General features: G+C 46.7%; 1 long non-coding RNA gene across 9 annotated transcripts in view; it reads right to left on the minus strand.

The window, feature by feature from the left end:
* Positions 1–256: 256 nt before the first annotated feature.
* LOC148002671 (uncharacterized) overlaps positions 257–12,704 on the minus strand; it is a 30,830-nt gene continuing 18,382 nt past the window's right edge. For 7 of the 9 annotated variants that reach the window (XR_015633184.1, XR_015633185.1, XR_015633178.1 and 4 more), the window contains 2 exons: positions 9,025–9,354; positions 8,213–8,358 (listed from right to left, as the gene is read on the minus strand). This is a non-coding gene — a long non-coding RNA (uncharacterized LOC148002671). Of the gene's footprint in view, positions 2,496–2,601; positions 2,677–8,212; positions 8,359–9,024; positions 9,355–12,704 lie in introns of those variants that run through there. The other 2 variants (XR_015633186.1, XR_015633180.1) reach the window with 2 other exon arrangements.

Consider the following 12,704-nt stretch of genomic DNA (forward strand, 5'->3'; position numbering starts at 1 on the left):
ACAAACCCTTAACCTGAAGAGCTGGTCTGAAAGTCCTGGTGACCACAACAGGAGGAAGGGGAGAGCTTAATGACTGAAGGGGTTTCAGGAAAAATCCTGGATGATCTCTTACACTCATAAACACGAAGGCTATGTATGAGTGGGGCCCTTTGTACAAGAGGATTCCTGATGCTTACCGGCACCCTGGCCAGTGAGGCTTGCCCAAAAGAGGTGATTTGGCAAACAGGAAGGGGGTCAAGAATGGGAGGGTCACCCAGAGCCTGATACTACTTTAATTTCACTTTATATTTACAATGATGAAAGTTCAGGAACGAATGAATGAAGCAGCAGGAGGAAACCTCATCTAGGCTGGAGGGGAGGGAGCACACTGTGGGAAGGAGTGCACGTAGTATGGGAGCATGACTGATATCAGTACCGAGGAGACTCAGACAATCCAGTGACAGCCAGGTGGACTGCCATGCAGGGGATGAGCCTCATGAAGAATCTAGAGAGTTGGTTTTCCTGTTTGGGGCTGACTGGCGCTGTGCTGAGCCTTTGTTGACAAGTCACATCACCTCTCCACACCACAGTCTCTTCATCAGTGAAATGGCATGATGGTTCTCTAACCTCTGCAGGTAATAACTCCGTTTATTCTGATAGCAGGATAGCGTTTTAAATGGAAGAACATACCTTCCAAGCTAGGAGATATGCTGCAATGAATGGTCCATGAATTACCATTGCCACAGTCTAACAGTGTCTGGAAAGTACCTTGAGTGACACAGTTACATCGGCTAAGACCTGCTACACAACAACCCACCCTATAAGTAGTCAAACTGGTCGTTTATGGGCCTTTTCCCAAGTCTATGGGATTTTTCCCAAGTCTATCAGCCGGGTGTTTCTGTTAAACTCTGATCAGGATTTGGCCAATCCTGACTTTATGTCTATAGATGGTCAACTTGCAGGTTTCTGGTAACCTAGTGGTCAGGTCTCTCCCACACTTCCCTCATACCTTTCCCGCAGCCTAGCACAGCCTTGGTGGCAACTGCAAAGGGGTCTGAAAGCTTTTGCTGGGGATGAGTTTGATAATGATCTGCTACGAGCCTCCCAGGCAAACCCAATGTATCTGTGGAGGCACAGATAGCTAACGTAGTGAGTTTTCTACACTGTTGCTACTAGGGAATGAGTATAAGAATTAGCGGTAAGAACACTAGGAAGTCAACACACAGCAAAAACTTGAACTGGGCAAGAGGGATTCAAGAGAAAAAAAAAAAAAAGCTTAATCCTAGGCTAGTTAAACTTCTCCTTGAGCAGGATCATAGAGCCTGGGCCTGAGTGGCCAGGAAGCAGATAAAATCTGGTGACCACATTGTGCAGCCAGGTAGGGCACTCGTGTCCAGATGCTAAGATAGCAGGATAACAGATGGCCAGAGGAGGTGGGGAACTCAGGGCTCTTCTTGCTCAAACACCCATCTTTCAAAGTCATTCCCATATTACATAGCTAACTTTCCCCTTACTTTCCCCATTTTAGAATTGAATTCTCTTTCCCAATGTCCTAATTAATCAATTGTGTTAAAGAAAACAAATAATCATGGGGTACTTAAAAAGAAACTGAATAAGACCAAAAAAAAAAAAAGAGTTATTATTCCCATTTCATACTTGAGGCCAGTACCATGGTTAATAAATGGCAGCGAGAACCAAACATAGGCTCTTAACTCCAAGGTCATTGCTAGGTCCTTTGATCTATGCCGATTCTGGCTCTGGGATACAGGGCATCCCTCAGGCGTGCGTGTATGGCGCAGCTCTAGGAGACAGAGAGAGCGGGCACAGTGCCTGGAGCGCCCTGACACAGGGGATTTTGAAGACAGAAACACAGATGCACAGCTGATAAGAAGCTGTGTCCTTCCCGTGCAGGCTGGGTACCATTCCCCGAGGCGGCTGCTGGCTAAAGATTCTGAGTCTTTAGCTTCTGCTACAACGCAGTTTCAAACTTCAGCGTCTCTTCCGGGCTGGCATCGCCTGGGAACGCTCAAGTCCAATCTGTGACCTACTGGGTACCACCACCGAGGCAATGGTGGGACTCTTCACCTCCCCAGCTTCTTCTTAGAGAGTGCAGTCGACTCGGGTTACAAATGAGGAAGCTGCTCAGGCATGCGGCTGTCACACAATGTGACTGTCCGACATTACATTTTTAAAGCTGGCAGAAATCATGCACGGCTATATAATGTGTCTAAGAAGCTGTGAAAAGAGCATGGTTATAAAGAACATTCTGGCTGGGAGAGCCTGTGGCATTCACCAGATTGTCAGAGAGGGTTCTCAAACCCAGACTCACAATCGTCTAGAATCCCCTTTTCATGCTCCACCTTTGCTCTGAGCTCAGGAAGAGGGGACAGATACCTGTATCAAGCCATGCCACATCTTGCCATCCATACCCGCCCTCTGGAACAAGAGGTCCCGGGAGAACCAGCTCAGAACATTTCCTTGCCTGTGCCCAGGGTATGAGATCCGAGCCAAAGCTGCTGGAGAAGGCACAGAGGTAACCTCTAAGCCTCTACACGTTTTGAAGGTTGTGGAAGGGGCTGGTTTTCACATTTGCACATTCAGAGACAACTAATGAATACTTACATTGCATCCAAACTGAGGGTTTTCTCCAAATCTCTGAATTGCCTTCCTTATAGATTAGGCGCGACACCAGTGGCACTAAAGAGAGCGGAGACAAAGCCAGCTTTGTGCTGAGGGAAATCCTCTAGTGTCACCTGGTGGCCAACATGTGTCACTGCACCCTGCTCAACACCTTTGTGCCAGTTCTTTCTTAAATTACTTTTAACCCCACTCATGTGTACTAGCCTGTGTGTTGGGGCCCAGAGGCTTTGTAATCTGTTAAAATGGCGACAGAGACAGGGCCAGATCTCCTTCCTCATTGCCCAGCTCTCTCCAGTTCTGTGCAGTGCCTCCTTGTAGCTTCCCATACTTTACCTTCTCCTGTGACAGTAGAGAGGGGGACAAGGGTGATTTCTCTGCTCCCACTTTTCCGGGAATTTCCCTCTAGGCAGCTTCCTTTACTCAAAATGGTCGCTCTTGACCTTCCAGTGTCCTCTGCTCTCCTAGAAGCCCTGCTCACACTATATTCAGGGCTTACCCTGCACTTGGCACGCATGCCTGTGTGAGAGAAGAGCCCCTCATCCAGGGGCTGTCACATCTGTCTGTGCAGCTGGCTGTCTGACTGTTCTCTGGAGTCTGGGGCAAGCAGGCTGAGGCCCTGTGTGCTGAGCTTACACTCAGACCTGAGCCCAGCAAATACCTCGATGACCACAGCGCTGAGGGTATGGCTTAAACAAGGACACTTTAAGGACAGAGAAGACCTTTGTGCTCAAGCTATGAAGCTCAATATAGCTTCCAAGGTCCGAAGTGTGTGGTGTGTGTGTGTGGGGGGGGGGTGTTCTCATTGTTTGCTTGCTTTTTTCAGTTTTTGGTGTATTGAGATGAGGCCTCACTGTATGGTCTAGGTTGAACTGAAACTACATCATTTCCCCCTGATGTAGCCTAGCAATCCTGGGGTTGTAAACATGTGACACCACGCACAGCCGTAAAGGTGAGTTACAAGGGCTTTAGTGTAAAGCATTTTGGTTTAAAAAAAAAAAGAGGAACTGTCATGCCCAGAAGTATGAGCCAGTGTGTGTGTGTGTGTGTGTGTGTGTGTGTGTGTGTGTGCACAAAGCATGGGTGCATGTGTGTGTGCATGAGTGTGTGTGTGAGTATGTGTATGTGTGTGTGTGTATGTGTACACATGTGTGGGTGCGTGTGTGTGTGTGTGTGTGTGTGTGTGTGTGTGTGTGTGTGTGTGTGTTTAGGGTTAACCTCAGGGTTACAGAACACTCTGAGAGCCAATCCAAGAACTGCACAAGGGCCAGATTACAATAGGCTATGTATGCCGTGATATCTAGAGATGACACAAGTCTTGAGAGAACCAGTGATGGGGATGGTGGGTTGAGAAATGTTAAAGAACACGATCTGAGGAACATGACTGGGAGAGCTTGGGAACTCAGAATCCTTCAGGGTGTCTGGAACAAAAGCCAGGAAGTGGAGGTTACTTCCCATCCAGGTGAGAGAGACCAACACTGGGAGCAGTCCTCTGTCGAGAGCAGTGGTTCTCAACCTGTGGGTCATGTCCGCTAGGGGTATTGAATGATTCTTTCATGGGGGTCCCCTGCGACCATCAGAAGATATAGATATTTACATTATGTGTCATAACAGTATCAAAATTACAGTTATGAAGTAACAACGAAAATAATTTTGTGGTTGGGGTTACCACAATAGGAAGACTTGTATTAAGGGGTCACAGCATTAGGAAGGTTGAGAACCGTTGTTCCAGCAACTCCACTGAGGAAGAAAGTGCAGGGAGGCTGCAGGGCAGCTGAAAGGGGGCACAGTGACAGAGAAGACTGTGTCAGGAAGACCGAAGTGTCTGTGCAGTGGGGGTGGGCAGCCACAGCGGTGTCTGCAGAGGGCAGAGAGGAAGAGGATGCCCTGGGCTGGAGCTGGGGCAGGGACCCTGAGCCCAAGGGAAAGGCTCCTGCTTCAGTGAGCAGGTATTGAAGAGTGGGTGCACAAGTCAATCTGAAGGTTAACTAAAGCGTGAGAGACGCCAGGCTGCAAAAGCTTACCTAGTGAGGTTTGAGTTGCTGCACAGCTTGGTGAAATGATGGCATGTGTGCATTCAATAACAGTGCAGACTCGAAGATGCTGGGCATCTAGAGCGGAGAGCTACAGGTTGGCTTCAACTGTACAAAAGCAAATGGTGCTGCTGGGTTCCAAGTGCAAGAACAAGAGGGCTGACTTGGGTTGATTAATAGAGCCAAACAACTTCAGATCAGGGGATGGTAGTCCCTGTTGTGGTTTGAGCACGAAAGATCCTCCAAAGGATCACGTGCTATATACTCTGGGCTCCCAGATTAAGGCACTATCTATTGAGAAGTGTAAAGTATAGTGTCTCCCTCTGTCTTTCTTTCTCTGTGTCTCTTTCTGTGTCTCTCTCTGTGTGTCTGTCTCTCTGTGTGTGTCTGTCTATCTCTGTGGGTGTGTATCTCTGTGTCTGTCTGTCTCTGTCTCTCTGTATCTCTGTCTCTCTCTGTCTTTATGTATGTGTCTGTCTCTGTGGGCATGTGTGTCTCTTTCTGTATGACTGTCTCTGTCTCTGTCTCTGTGTGCCTGTCTCTCTGTGTGTGTCTCTCTCTCCGTGTCTGTCTCTTCCTCTCTGTCTTTCTTTCTATCTCACATCTCTGTGTCTGTGTGTCTGTCTCTGTGTATGTGTCTGTCTCTGTGTTTCTGTCTGTCATTGTGTGTGTCTCTGTGTGTCTGTTTTTGTGTGTTTGTCTGTCTCTGTGTATTTGTCTATCTCTGTGTGTTTGTGTCTGTCTCTGTCTGTGTGCATGTGTGTCTGTGTTTGTCTGTCTCTGTGTGTTTGTGTCTGTCTCTGTGTGTGTGCGTGTGTGTCTGTGTGTCTGTGTGTGTGTCTGTGTGTGTCTGTGCCTGTGCACGCACACACATGCACACTATTCATTTCCTGCTCCTACTTTGTAAGGCAATCACAGTCTCTTGCTTCTCCTCCCATAAACAGAACCACACTGCTGCCTGGCCTCCCTACCTTGATGGATTGAGATTTCTCTGGAATTATGAACCAAAATAAATGTTTCCTTCCTTAAGTTGCCTCTAAGCAAATTTATCACAGCAACGCAAGAATAACAGAGGCATTTTTCCATTTTACTAAATGGGTCTGGGAGACAGATTGAGGCTCTCATACAGATCCTCAGAGCTTTAGGTTTCCTACCATCTACTACTTCACCCGTCGGAAGCTTTGAAGCCATGAGGGCCGTGATTACTGAAACAAAGCCCTTGGTCTGATATACATACTCATACACACACACACACACACACACACACACACACACACACACACACACACACACAATTTGTAAGCAATGGCACTTCAATCATAAATTAGGGCCATGAACTGCTGCCTGGTTTTGTGTGTCAACTTGACACAAGCATGAGTCATCAGAGAGGAAGGAGCCTCAGTTGAGGAAATGCCTCCATGAGATCCAACTATAAGGCATTTTTTCAATTAGTGGTCAGTAAGGGAGGACTCAGCTCATGGTAAGTGGTACTATCCCTAGGCTTGTGGTTTTGGGTTTAATCAGAAAGCAGACTGCACAAACCATGGAGAGCAAGCCAGTAAGCAGCACCCCTCCATAGCCTCTGCATCAGCTCCTGTCTCCAGGCTCCTGCCCCGACTTCCTGCAATAATGAACAGTGCTGTGGAAGTGTAGTCCAAATAAGCTCGTTCCTCCCCAGCTTGCTCTTTCAGACCTGATGTTTTGTCACGGCAGTAGAAACCCTGACTATCGAAGCCAGTTCTGTGGGACTGATGTGTTTTATAAAATGGCTGAGTGAGGGGAGTCCTTGGCTGACCCTACCAAGGTGGCACCCTAAACAATCAAGTCATGTGACAGCCCTAATATAAAAGGGAGTTCATTTCGGACCTGGAGAAGGGGGTAGAGGCAGAGGAAGGAGGACAGAGAATGACAGAAAGAGAGAAGAGAGAGGAAGAGAGAAAGAGGGGAAGAGGATGGCTAGGGACACCTGGGAAAGAGAAAGGGAGAGAGGAGGAGGGAGAGGGAGAGGGGGAGGGGGAGGGGGAGAGGGAGAGGGAGAGGTACCTTTTATACAGAGGTATCTGGCTGTTGCTAGGTAACTGTTGGGAGGAGCCTAAAGGAAATGCTAACAGGGACTACTCTCAAAACTGAATACCCAAAAGGTAAGGTTGCAAGAAAGGCTCATAAATATCCCTGACACATGGAGGTACTTGGTATGAATGGAGCACTGAGATGCCAGAGGGGAAGTTCTGCTTCTGCATTGTGACATGGAGGTCAGAGGATGCTCTTGGTGGAACTGGAGCAAGACCAGAGCTGCTCAGAACAGCCCAGGAAACTGGGCTGCAGGTGGCTAGTTCCCATCCTAAAGCCTAAAGAGAAACTGCCTTCCCTGGGCTTCACACATAGTCAGAAGCAGCCGCCAACATGACTAACGTGTGTCCCCAAACCGCAGCCTGCTGAGGTCTATTCATGGCATTTGTTGGTTATTGTATAGAAGCATGTAGGCAGCTGATGTCACAACCCCAGCTCTCCCAGGAAGCTGGGGCAAGGGGACCACTTGAGCTCAAGAGTTCAACGTCATCCTGGACAGCACAGTAAGACCTTGCCCTTAAAAAGCAGTACGAAATAAAACAAAAACAAACAAACAAAAAACCAACTCTAATATTTGCTTGGATTTGTAAAACCCCATTGTTTATAAAAGAATTTGGCTTCCAAGATAAATCTAAGCAGCATTCACCTATTCTTATGGTTTTCAACTAGTTATGAACCACATGTGATTTAATGACGCTGTGGATGCGGTATGAGGAGACAATGAGGTTAGACCAAACTCAGCACGCCTGAAGAACACAGTACAAGTGAAGAGAATCATCTGTCATCTCTGTGACAGGCATAGTTTTGTCCGTCCCCATGCCTCCCATAGCCTCAGCCTTCCAGTCCTGTGTTTATCCAGAGTGCAGTGAGCTGGCTTTGCTAACTTTATGCAGATGGGCAGCCATCATAGGTTTCAGAGCTCTCTCGCTCTCTCGCGCTCTCTCTCTCTCTCTCTCTCTCTCTCTCTCTCTCTCTCTCTCTCCCCCACATAGACCCACCCCCTCCTCCTTTGCACATTCCTTTACCCCAGCAAGCCTCTGGTCTGCTTCCAGTCTCTCTATTGTTTTGCTTTTGTAGAAATTTCATATAAATGAAACCATAAAATATCTGCCTTTGATGTTTAGCTTCTTCACTTAAAATAACGTGGGGGTGGCTGGCCTGTCTTACAAGGATGTGTAATTCATTCGTTATATTTAGCTCTTCTCTTCAGGTGCAACCCTTTTTTTTTTTTTTTTAACAAATTCTGCCTACCACTCCAAGTGCTGACATCTCCAGATTTGTTACTTTGGAGCTTATAATTCACCAGTTCCAGCTTCCCTAGGCTGCTCTTTCCCCCAGAGAAGCTTGGCAGCTTCTGCAATGTTTTACCACATGTCCTACAGGAAGGGAAACTGTTGATCCATGGGACTTTCCTTCCAGTCACATGGTTTGCATGCACCATACCGGACTACTGTGTAAAATGTATTTCTCATTGAGCGTGAGAGTAAAAAATATTTCTTGGAAAAACATTTATTTAGGCAGCACCAAATAATATTCATAGTGAGACACCGAAGTCTCGTTAAAATAAGTTAATAGTCTATCTGGGTCCACAGAGATCATGGGTTCCAGTAAGGCATTCTGCAGAAGAGGTAGACAAGGCCTAGGGGAGAAAGTTTACTTACCAAAGCTGAACAAGAAGCAAGCCTAGTGTTTACCTCGTGATCCCTGTTCTCCTCTGCACCAGAAGCCTCGCAGCTCCTTCGAATCCCCAAGCTGTTTGCACCTCTCCCAGGTCCTGCCAGCCTGCTTGGCAGAGCTGGCAGCTCATGACCTCTCCCACTTCTCACTGGACACTGCAGTGCTCTGGCAGACACCACCCTCGGACACTGTGCCCCCTGCTCTTGCTCATTGTCCGGTAATGGACCAGCTGGCTTCCCATCGGGGACTGAGTTCCAAAAGGAACAAAGAAAGCATTACCGTTGACATCCAGTGGCTAATACATGACTGTGGCATTTTGCTGAAAATCATATAAATTGCCCAGGAACGCATGAATTGAATTTCTCTCAGCTCACTCAGGAACACAGTAAGTCAGAGCTGCGAAGACAGGTTGCCACAGGGCCCCAGGACTCACAGAACTTAAGAGTTACCATTGCCCCAGTTCCAGAGACTTACTCTGGTGTACCCACCCATGTCAGCTTTTAGGGTCTCTTTCCCTCAGCAAGGCACACACTTCTTGGCTTTGTGTCTGACTGGCCAGACTGGCTATCCTTGTGTCCTAGCAACAAAGCTGCTGTTGAATGAAGATTGCTCTGTGACACACACCTACCTGGAGTTCATTCGTTCAGCCATGCCCTTAGTTGCTAAAGTGAACACCTACTGGAAGGAGGAATCCAGCATCAAACAAGGGAGCACAAAGAGTATTCTGTGCTCGGCTCAGCAGTATAGACAGGATGTGTTTCCAGCACATAGAGATTGGCTCTAGATCTCTCCCAAGGACAATCTCAGAAGGGTCAGTTCCTACAACCCTGTGTGTATGAGCTTCCCACCTCCTACATGTGCAATGGATAGCAGCACCCATGGGGGCTTAGAAAATTCTTGCAGAAAAGTTCAGGTGTCTCTTCAGGGGAGTGCGGAGAGCATCGGCCTAAGGTTGAGCCTGAATATAAAATCAGAGAGAGAGGGAAAGAAAATGCTTAAACAACCATATAAGTTCTGCACGAGATGTTCCTGTCAGGCAAAACATCCCTAAGACTACACAGGAGTATCTGTAATATTTCTTATAACTGAGCATAAATCCACAATTACTCAGAATGCAGGATTGAAGGTCTTAATCCCCTGTGGTCTTAATGATGGTAAGGTAGAAAAGGCAAGAAGGAGAGTCAGAGGACGCTATTGTTGCCACTTTTCTATAAACTCAAATTTACCTTAATGTATAAAATTCAAAACAGTTTTAAAATGCAAGCATTTGTTTATTGATAAGGCATAGGCAGAGCAAGTTATTGGTAGACATCGACTTTCTGCATGGTCTTGGACAAGCCCTTTCTCCTTTCTAGCCCTTAGTTTGCCCTGCAGCATGAGTCAGTAAGTGAGCTCTCCCCTACTTAATGGAGAGTCTGTGTCCTCTGAAGCGCCACTTCCTCCACCTTCTCTCTAATCTTCTCAAAGCACAACTCCAGACATCTCCAACTATACAGATACATTCTCTTTCAAGAATGTTAAAATAAAAATTAAATGAAACTGTGGGTGTAGAATGGTCGGCCCTTGGCAAATAGCAGACCAGATGCCTCTTTAACCACCTGCTGTCCCACAAAGCAAAAGTTAGCAAGGTGAGTACCCCCAGCTCCAGGCTCAGGTCTCTAGGGCCAGCATATAGCCTTTGGGAAAAATCCAGAAAGGGTCAGCCCAGTGCTCAGCAGGATTCAAAGTGGAATGTTCAGGCTCTCTGCTTTCTTTCACACTCTTTCTTTAAAAGCGTGATTTTCAAATCTGAACACACATCAGAATTGCCCTCAGAACTCCTAAGAGCACAAAGTGCTTCCGCACTCTTATTCTGTAGGCTAGTGTGGAAGACACGTGAATTTGTGTTCCTGCTAGCTTCTCTGATGGTGGAGTCTGCCTCGCCCACAGGACAAGTACTTATCCAGATCCGGGACAAAGGCTACTCCAGGGGGGCTTGGCCAGGGTGGCAGAAGCAAAGGCTCTAAGTGAAGGAAAGACGCCTCAGGGAGGATGAGTAGCTTCTCACTGCGAGCATTTTTCGCTTCTCTTCCTTTCCGACACAAAGTAACAGCCCACCCACCTACCCAGCCACCTGCCACTCCCAGAGGTTCCAGATCTGGGGCAAGGCAAAGGGTTGAAACATTGACTCCCAGGCCAGAGGAATGGGAAGGGAGAGTGGAGAAAACTTCCCAACACCCAGGGCACACAAGATGGGAGGGAAGTGACAATGTAGCCAGTTTCAGGCTGGGTTAGGAGGAGCGTGTTCCTGGGTGGTTTGGAGAAATGCGTAAATTGTAAGCTGCCTGTGGCTGTGTTTGTCAACACCCAAGTGCTCCAGTGGAAAATAGAGTGGAAGATGGAGAATGCCTAAGTTCATTACGTGTCAGTGCCTAATCCCACGCTAAACACTTTGCATAGCCTATCTCCATGAAGTAAGCCTGACTCCCATTCATGTGTGCTGACTCAATGTAGTGATGGAGCCCACACGGTATAATGTCTGGCAGCAGACCCTTGCCCTGAACCCTGGGTTGCTTCATAGCTTCCTGGGCTTTGTTATTTCCTATGAAGGCTTGGATTTAAAGCAAACAAATGTCTTTGATTCTCAGTTCCTCTGCCAGTAAAAGGAGCTATAGGAAAGATCCCCAGAGGAATTGTGAGGCTCAAACATAAGAACAAGGGGAAACTCCGACACAAAACGTAAATTGGTCAATGTATCGCAGCTACCCATCTAATGAGTACTAGGACTGCTGAGGCCTCTGGATAGCTGCTTAAAGACATTTACAGAGTCCTGGGAGACACTGAGTTAACATTTCATCTTATTTTAAATAAAGCCATTACCCACCAGTGTAACTAATGTTTTATTATTACTAATTCCGGAGCCATTGTACCATGGAGCCTGAGTTTAAAAAGAATTTAACTGAAGACCAAAACATACTCAGGAACAAACCCTACTTTATAAATAATATCTGTTCCAAACTCTAAGTTGGTGTAAAGAAGTTATTTTGGTGTAATTGGTTTTTCAATTGGTGTTTGGTATAAAATGCTCTGATTACAGTTCTGTGTGGAATCCTGTAACACTTCTATGACACCAACAAGCATCGGCCACCTGTACGTGGTGCCAAACGGTAGGCTGGGGAGTAACAGAACTCCCTTAGTGCAGATTTAAGAAACGAACCTAGGCAAGCTACATAAAATGCTCTGATTATTGTGAAGGACAAGGACTGTGGCCACCCTTCAGGCCCCGGTCTCTGCCCCACAACAAGTGATGTCCACAGGGCATCTGAGAAAAGAGATGCCGTCAGCCTTTCCCTGTTCCCTCGGTGGCATCTCTTGCCTCACATAAGCATGCCCTGACAAGGATTGTATCAGTTGGGAGGGCCCCTGCAGACCGTCTAGTGATCTGAAGCACACACCGTTTCATAAGTCAAAAACACCCACTAAACCAGAAGGGGCTGAGGTCCTGAGTCTCTTGTCACAGTTCTAAAGAGGACTTCATCTACTTAGTCTCAGGGCTTTTGGCAGAAGAGACAGGAGGACCAAAAGGCACCTGGGAGTCAGCTGTCAAAGGTTGGGGGCATTTCTGGAGCGTCAGAATAAAGAAAACTTGTATAGGTTTTTATGATGAGGTCCAAGTCTAAGTTACAGTTCGCCCCTTGAATTATTATCATGTCCTACAATTATTATCAAGTATTAGCGCTGAATTCTATCATAATCCACATATGTGGAAAACAGCGTAATTTAAAGATAAAATGTAACTTGTGAAAAGCCACGTACATTTCATTGTGACAGAGATAACAAGTAGTATAATAACAATATTTAAGGGATAAGCCAGGACCTGGGTTCGATGACAGTTTCCTCAGCTGGCTCAGTGACATGAGGTAAGAACTGAGGTTCAGTGAGGGGAGGACTCTTCCTTAAGGCCAAGCATCTAAGAAATGCTAGACTCTAGATTCCCAACCAGATATGTTGGGCCTCAGGCCCACGTCTCCAATTCTTATCAATAACTACTTCCCGATATATATTTAAAAAGGATTGCCAGTGGGAATAGTAGGTGGATTAGAGCGGTGAGAATCATTTAAATCTGCTAAGGACATTTCAGAAATTATCTTTACCTGTGTCCAAGTGGGTCTTTCTAAAGCAACCTAAAGATTGCAACCCCCTTTGGGGTCACATGGTCCTGTAACAGGGGTCATCTGAGACCATCAGAAAACACAGATATCACATTATAATTCCTAACAGTGACAAAATTAGAGTTATGAAGTAGCAATGAAAGTGATGTTGTGGTTT

The sequence above is a fragment of the Rattus norvegicus genome, chromosome 11 (genome assembly GCF_021556685.1).
Source record: "Rattus norvegicus strain SHRSP/BbbUtx chromosome 11, alternate assembly SHRSP_T2T, whole genome shotgun sequence".
NCBI classification, from domain to species: domain Eukaryota; kingdom Metazoa; phylum Chordata; class Mammalia; order Rodentia; family Muridae; genus Rattus; species Rattus norvegicus.